This window comes from Balaenoptera acutorostrata, chromosome X, assembly GCF_949987535.1.
Source record: "Balaenoptera acutorostrata chromosome X, mBalAcu1.1, whole genome shotgun sequence".
Lineage (NCBI taxonomy): Eukaryota > Metazoa > Chordata > Mammalia > Artiodactyla > Balaenopteridae > Balaenoptera > Balaenoptera acutorostrata.
This window is the reverse complement of record NC_080085.1, coordinates 117,425,672-117,434,286: the sequence shown is the minus strand read 5'-3', so window position 1 is coordinate 117,434,286 and position 8,615 is coordinate 117,425,672.

Here is an 8,615-nt window from a genome sequence, read left to right as displayed (position 1 = left end):
ATTTTCTATAGACACAGTATAATATCAAAACCAGGAAATTGACACTGATATATTACTCTTGACTAGACTACAGGCCTAATTCAGTTTTCACTATTTTTCTAACCTGCATTAATTTGTGTGTGTGTGCGTGTGTGCATGTATAGCCCTAGCAATTTTATCCCATGTCAGGATTCATGTAACCACTACTATAATCACGATACAAAAATATTCCATCACCACAAAAGAACTGCTTTGGGCTACCTCCTTGTACTTACTCAGCAACCCTGTAGATATTTTGTTAGAGTTACATCTATCTCACTTCCTTTAGAGTGGCTGTAAGTGGTACTGTGTGTTTAATTTTGGTTTCCACATGTTCATTGTTAGTATATAGAATTGCAATTGATTTTTTAATTAAACCCTTTCTTTTGAGTTAATTGTAGATTTACATACAGTTGCAAGAAAAAATAGAGAGATCCCATGTACATTTTACCCAGTTTTCCACAGTGGTAGCATCTTTCAAAACTGCAGTACTGTACAATATCAAAATCAGGATATTGACACAAATCTATCTATCTTGGTCAGATTTCCCCAATTTACTTTGTGTGTGTGTGTGTGTGTGTGTGTGTTTAGTTCTATGCAATTTTATCACGTGTGGATTCATGCATCCACCATCATACTCAAGATATAGAACAGTTTCATAACTGTCAGGATCCCTTGTGTTGCCAATTTTTGGCCACACCCACTTCCTTCCTGCTCTTCCTCCTTAATGCCTGGCAATCACTAATCTGTTATCTATTTCTATAATTTTGTCTTTTTGAGAATGTTATACAAATGGAATCATACAGTATGTAACCTTTTGGGATTGGCTTTTTCACTCAACATCATTCTTTGGAGAGTCATCCAATTTGCTGGGAATGTCAAGTGTCAATAGTTCACTGCTTTTATTGCTGAGTTAGTATTCCTTGGTATGGTTGTACCATAGTTTGTATACCACTTACCCAGGAAGCACACCAGGGTTTCCAGTTTTTGGCTATTAGGAATAAAGCTGCTGTGAATATTTGTTCACGGGTTACTGTGTGAACAAAAATTTCTATTTATCTGGGATAAATGCCCAAGAGTGCAATTGCTGGGTTGTATGGTAAGTGCGTGTTTAGTTTCATAAGACTCAGCCAAACTTTTCCATCATGGCTGTAACATTTTACATTCCCATCAACAATTTATGAATAGATCCAGTTTCTCTTCTTACTCATCAACATTTGGTATTATCACTATTTTTTATTCTTGACATTCTGATAGGTGTATAGGGATATCTCATTGTGGTTTTAATTTATATTTCTCTAATGGCTAATAATGGTGAAAATCATTTTATGTGCTTATTTTCTATCTGTATGTCTTCTTTAGTGAAATGTCTTTTGTCATGTTCTAATTGAACCATTTGTTTTTTGGTTTTTGGTTTTTTAAATAAATTTATTTATTTATTTATTTATGGCTGCGTTGGGTCTTCGTTGCTGTGCGCGGGTGTTTCTCTAGTTGCAGGGAGCGGGAGCTACTCTTCGTTGCGGTGCTCGGGCTTCTCATTGCCATGGCTTCTCTTGTTGCAGGGCACGGGCTCTAGGTGCGTGGGCTTCAGTAGTTGTGGCTAGTGGGCTCAGTAGCTGTGGCACGCGGGCTCAGTAGTTGTGGCTCGCGGGCTCTAGAGTGCAGGCTCAGTAGCTGTAGGCTCACGGGCTTAGTTGCTCTGCGGCATGTGGACCAGGGCTCGAACCCGTGTCCCCTGCATTGGCAGGAGGATTCTTAACCACTGCGCCACCAGGGAAGCCCTGAATAATTGCCTTCTATCAGCATTCATCATCATGCTTGTGGTCAGACATATGATGAAACTTAAACTTATTCCAGTAGTCATCTTCATGCATCTTTTTTTTATTGAAGTATAGTTAATTTACAATGTTTTGTGTTAATTTCTACTGTATAGCAAAGTGATTCAGTTATTCATATATACATTCTTTTTCATATTCTTTTCCATTATGGTTTATCACAAGATATGGAATATAGTTCCCTGAGCTATACAGTAGGACCTTGTTGTTTTTATGCTTCTTATCACACCTGAATGTTGCCCTTATTCCAACAGGCTTCCTCTTCGTAGTTGTGTCACACTGAACCTTAACTTGTTCCATCAGTAATATTCTAGATTGTTGACACTCTTTAAATCTTAATCTTATTCCAGTGGCTATGCTAATGTTTGTTGGTGTCACATTGAACTTTAACTTTTCCACCACTCATCTTGTTTGTGTTGGCTTGGTGAACCTTAACTTTCTTCCAGCAGTCAACTGAATGCTTGATCACACATCATAGCAAGACATGAGTCTATCAGCCATCTTCACGCATTTTGTCTGATACTGAATCTTAAGTTGGTTCCAGCAGTCATATCATGCTTGCCATCCCACACTCAACATTAATCTCATTCAAGCAATCATGTTTCTGACAATGTTTGACACTTAACCTTATGATACTTAACCTTAACCTTATATCAGTGGTCATCTTCAAGTTGGTTGACTCATACTGAACAAGAACGGAATAGCAGTGGTCAGCTTCATGCTTGATGTTTCTCAATAAACCTTATCTGTATTCCAGTGGTCTTCCTCATAATTATAGTCTCACACTGAACTGATCTTTATTCCAGAGGCCATCTTCTTGCTTGTTGCCTCACACTGAAGCCTAATTATTTTTATAATCCATCCACTTGCTTATTGTTGCACACGGAACCTTAACCTTATTCCAGCAGCCATCTTCATACACACTGTCACCCTTTGAGTCTTAACCATATTTCCACAGTCATTTTCAGGTTGGTGGTCTCATCCTGAACCTTTATTGTAGCAGTCACCAACATGTTTGTCAGGTCACACTGAACCGTATGTACCTTTATTCTAGCAGTCAGCAACAGGCCTGTTTTCTCCCATTGACTCTAAGTTTATTCCAGCACTCATCTTCTAGCTTTCTGTCCCACACTGAAGGATAACCTTTGTCCAGTGGTTATCTTTCTGATTGCATCTCACACTGGGCCTTAACCTTCTCCCAGAAGTCATCTTCACGCTCTTGTCTCACTCTGATCCTTAACCATAATCCATCATTTTCGTGGTGGTTGTGTCACACTGAACGTTATCCTATTGCTGCAGTGACCTTCCAGCTTGTTGTCATCCTCTAAGCCTTTACCTAATTCCAGCATCATGTTCAGGAACGCTGTGGCACACTGAGCTTTACACTTATTTCCCTGGTGATCTTCTTTCTTGTCGCACACCAAACTTACCTCATTCAGCAGTCAGCTGGGTGCTTTTGGTCTCACACTGAAGAATAAATTCTGCCATTCATTGTTATGCTTCCTGCACTAAACTGAAACGTGATCTTATTTGAGCAGCCATCTAATAGCTTGCGTTGCCCAGTGAACCTTGACCTCATTCCAGCAGAATGAAGATTGAAGATTCCAATCCAATCTTCAGGTTTGTTTTTCACACTGAACCATAACCTTTTCCCAGTGAAAATTTCCTGTTTTTGTCTCACACTGAACAGATAGCTGTCTCTGTGCTTGTGGTTTCAGCCTGAATCTTAAACTTTATTCCAGCGGTCCCCTTTATGTGTGTTGTTTCATGCTGAACCATAGAAGATCTATATTCCTGTTATCAAATACTGAACCCTAACTTTACTCCAGGTGTCACTTATGCTTGTTGTCTCACTCTGAACCTTAATATAATTCATGTAAGTCATTTGAAAAGTAAATGTGACTGTATCTGTTTGGTGCTTAACATTTAAAATAAAATGATCTGTCCAATTGCTATAGTTTTAGAAAGTAGATCATTTTTCCATTCTCTTTTAGGAAAAAAACTGCAGCACAAAGTAACTCAGTAGAAAGTAGTGTAAACAGAATTACATTTAAAACATAATTTTGAAATCAAATGTGCTTATTTTAGGTTAGTATGTATGATATGTATTTGTTGGTAACAAAACCAAGAATGAAATACAGACATTTACATCTTATCATGTTTGCATGCATCATAAAGACAACATAAAACATGTTTAAAACTTTCATGAGAGGTAGATATAACATATAAATAGGAAAAACTGTCCCTTGTTTATTTTTACCCCCAGTTTTCTTCTATATTCAGTAATAATTTTTTTTTTTTTTTTACTTTTCAAAAGTATATGACAGCTACCAGTGCAAATGTCTCACTTTAACATTCACTTTTAGTTTTATATACACAGGTTAGGTATTAATGATACCTAACCTAACACTGTATCTTAAACACTGTATTGCACTGGCTAGTCTGATATATGCTAGTTGGTACTGCCATGGTAGTCAGGTTAGGGGACATTCCCTGGTCCTCTGTATTTTATTCCTCAGTCTTGGGAATACTAGGCACATTAGAGAAAAGTTCATTCAGTATTTTTCTATCCAGGGTCTTCGTGAAAGGATTTCTCTACGAGACTCAATCACACCTCCTGATTCTGCAGACTCATCTGTCTCTGCAATCGCTGCTGTCTGAACGGTTTGTATTCGTGGTGACTGAATAACCAATGGCTGTGGTGTCTCAGTTATTATTCCCCGGGCATGTGCAGTTTGGCCAGAAGGTGACAGCACTAGAGTGACAGCTGGGGAGCCTCTTCTGGTGCCTGATGCAGCCACAGAAACCTGAGCTAAACCAGGGATTGAATTTTGACCAGTCTGAGTCTGCATATGAGCAGATTCACTCTCTGCCACAGAATCTGTTACACCTGTTACAGAATCTGTCACACAGAATCTGTTCCATCCGGCTGGGATTCAACTGTTTCCATGGTCAGTTGTCTTCTATTTTTTTTTTCCTGCCACATTTGCTCATTATTAAGACATATGCCATTTGCAATCAATGCTTTGCCCCTTCCCCGTTTCCTTCTTCATTTATCCTGCCGCGATGTGATTTCTGCAGTGGCCCTGGTCACTGATTACGGACGGGAGGGTGTGGAGATGAGGAGCCCACTGCCCCTTGGGAGGCGCAAATGTGAACTTAGGCCATGCTAGACCTCTGCCCAGCAACCCGGTGAAGGCCGCCCTTTGTCGGCCGCACTCAGCTCTGAGGTGCAACCGCGCTTCCCCGCTGAGCCAGGACCCGGAGCAGTCATTTTTATGCTGTTGTCACACACGACATTAGCATTATTCAAATCTTTGTCTTAATGTTTTTTGTCTCCTGACCAGTAACAGTTCCAGGTATTATCATCATTCTCGTTGTCTCCCAGTAAACCTTAAAGTTACTCCACTGAACATCCTTATACTTATCTCATTTTTAACTTGAACTTATCCCAAGGCCAGCTTCATGCTGTCTTACTGTGAACCTTACCCTTTTTCAGGATGGTCGACTTTGAGTCCTAATGGGCATTTGTAGATGAAACTGAATGCCTGGCTCTCTCCCAGATCAGGTCTCCAGACTGGCTGCTAAACCCCTACTATTCCTCAGTGCCTAAGAGGGCACATACCCGTGGGCTGCCTCAAAGGCAGGTAAAGGTTAGGTTACAAAGATGGCACAGGCAACTATACTCCAATTAAAGAAAAAAAAACAAAACAAAGATGACACAGGCTTGGGATCAGGACAAGTACTGAACCCCTGAATCACGTGGAGCTCCCATCAAATATAATTATCCCAGGAACCATAAGCTATGACTCAGAAGCAGACCACCTCTGTACAAGTTTATTTGATGTAGTTTCAAATCAAAAGAAAGACACTCAAATCCTACAAGTCCACTTTAAGGCACGTATTGTTTACTCCTTAGGGGAGCAACGTCATCACACTATAAGGTGCGGAGAAGGGGAAACCCTGCAATTCATTTTGTAGAGTGGAATGCAGACTGGTAAACAAGGCCCCTCTGAGGCAATGCTGGTGCCCCTCCAAGAAGGTCAAACTGACAGCTGTGTTCAGACGACCAACAGCCAATGGCTTTTAGCAAAGAAGAAAGGAGAGTGAGCCATTTTCTTGAGGGTAAATCAACTTCTCCATATTAAAGCTGTTAGGCAGCTAAATCTAGTAGCGACGTGCACCTCTACTATGAACAAATGACTTCTACTAAGAGGCTTCCTGGGGGGCTTCCCTGGTGGTGCAGTGGTTGAGAATCTGCCTGCCAATGCAGGGGACACGGGTTCGAGCCCTGGTCTGGGAAGATCCCACATGCCGCGGAGCAGCTGGGCCCGTGAGCCACAATGACTGAGCCTGCGCGTCTGGAGCCTGTGCTCTGCAACAAGAGAGGCCGTGACAGTGAGAGGCCCGCGCACCGCGATGAAGAGTGGCCCCCGCTCACCACCAACTAGAGACAGCTCTCGCACAGAAACGAAAATCCAACACAGCCAAAAACAAATAAATAAATTAATTAATTAAAAAAAAAAAGAGGCTTCCTGGCATCGCATAGAAGAATTGAACTTTCAGTCCCACCTTTACCAATATGGGTGACCTCTCCCCTTGTATATGGGTCTTGGTACAGCTGCATATATTAATCCAAGGGCTAGTTGATGCTCTTAATCTTGGTGGCCTTTAGAGAGGTGAATCGGAATGTAGTGGTGTGGGAAAGTTAAGATAATGCTCTCTAAGTGGAAAACCAGACTCCAAAGCTTGGAAATTCTTTTCTTTTTCTTTTATTTTCCGGCCGCGCCCCGCAGCTTGCGGGATCTTAGTCCCCCAACCAGGGATAGAACCTGTGACCCCTGCAGTGGAAGCGCTGAGTCCTAACCACCGGATTGCCAGGGAATTCCAGAAGCTTGGAGAGTCTATTGTTCGAAGCTCAGTGTGTGAAGAAGGAGGTCTGAATGGAACCCGAAGCTTGCTGAGCTGGACAGGGGAGCAGCTTGGCTTGACTTCATCGCTCTCAAGGAAGGTGCTGCACACACAACACAGGGAGATTTCTTTAACTTCTATAGCTCTTCAGCAGCTGGAGTAGTTGAAAGATAAGCATGAAGTTGCATGAAGAAGGGTGGTCCGGCTTCTCTATTTCATGCTTTTGACTTCTCTAGGGGCATCCAATCTGGGTCAGTGTATGTAGGGGTCAGAGCAGGGGCTTTGGTAAGACTGAGCCGAAAGGTATTGTGTTTTGAAAGAGAGTATGAAGAAGCAAGTGGTTTAAGGGATATAAAGTGTGGTGTGAAGTACAGAATATTATTCATCCTGCACAATCTTCCTGTAAGCAGCTCTTTTGCCCTTTTTCTGTTTGTCCATCTCTGTTTCCCCTCAGACCTTAGTTATAAAAATGAGATCACTAGGTAACATTTAACCTAACTAACTCCTGACTTATGCTCTTCTGAAGGTACACAATGCCTTCCCTAATGTGTTGAGTTATTTCCCAGATTCTAAAGAGTAAGAATGAAGAATTGAATAGTTGAAGAATGACTGACCCTCTACCCCGAGTTTCCCCGTTAGCAAATTTGCAGGCGAACCATGTGGACAAGATAGCATCCAAAGGAAGATCACGAGTCAGCAGATCTGCACGCAACAGAAAAATGACGAAGAATCTGACCCTCTACCTTAATGATTAACTGAGATTATTTCCCCTTTTTCCCTTTAAAAACTTTCATGACTGAGCAGAATCTTTGGAGTTGGTTTTGGGATTCCACCTTCTCCCTGGGTAGCCGGTTTCCTGATTAAAGCAACTTTTCCTTTCCAACCAACTCTTGTCTCTTTAATATTGACTTTTCAAGTGGTGAACAGCCCAACCTGAGTTTGGTAACATTCCCTTGAGCACTAAGCACTTCAAAATGCAGGCCACAATGAAAGGTTAAGACAGCAGTAGGAGTATCCAGGAGAGGGAAGACCTCGGACAGACTCATCATTGTTGTGTTGAAAGGAAACTCTGAGGGCAGCAGTAAGTGGTTGCATACAATCAACCTGGACTACTAACATTGTTTATTTCTAATAAACATCTAGAGGAATTCTTCAGTGACTCAGGAGTTATATATATTTTGAATGTAAACTGGTTCTCTAATATATGAATCAGGTTTCCAGGTAATCCTTGGAGATAAAATTTTGGTTTTGAAAATCAGTGTATCATGTTGGGGATTGTGATGGGCTTCACTCGCTCAGAGGAAAGATATGACATTTTAATACCTTTTGATCCTTAAAAAATGTGAACTTAGGCCATGCTAGACCTCTGAGAAGTCCTGTTTGACAATGCAAGCTGAAAAAGACTAGATAGTGACTAACTTACGCATCACTCTGGTGAGGAAAGGACTTAACCCCCGCCACCCCCCAATCCCAGGAGTTAAATTTCCAGAAATGGGGGACTAAGCTGATTATTAATGCTGAAGAAAGACTAAGAGATGAGCTCCCTTCCCGTCTGTTCCATATCTGTTACAGAGGACTCAAAAAGAAGCAGGAGCTGCCCAAGGCTGAAGTGTAAGCTTTGGTTCTTTCTAAGAATGTTCAGTTTATACACTGGGCTAGAAAGGAGAGAGGGTTGCAGAAAGAAAGAGCATGCAGTTTCCTGGAAGTGCCTAAGACTGTTTCTTTTCAGAATGTTACGGTGGTGCAGGTGCAAGAGGGCAAAGCTTCATGTCTCTGTTCCCCCACCTGATGGTGAGACAGTTGGGCACTGATTCACCTGTCTGTTCCCTAGACAACCTCGCCAGCACCCTG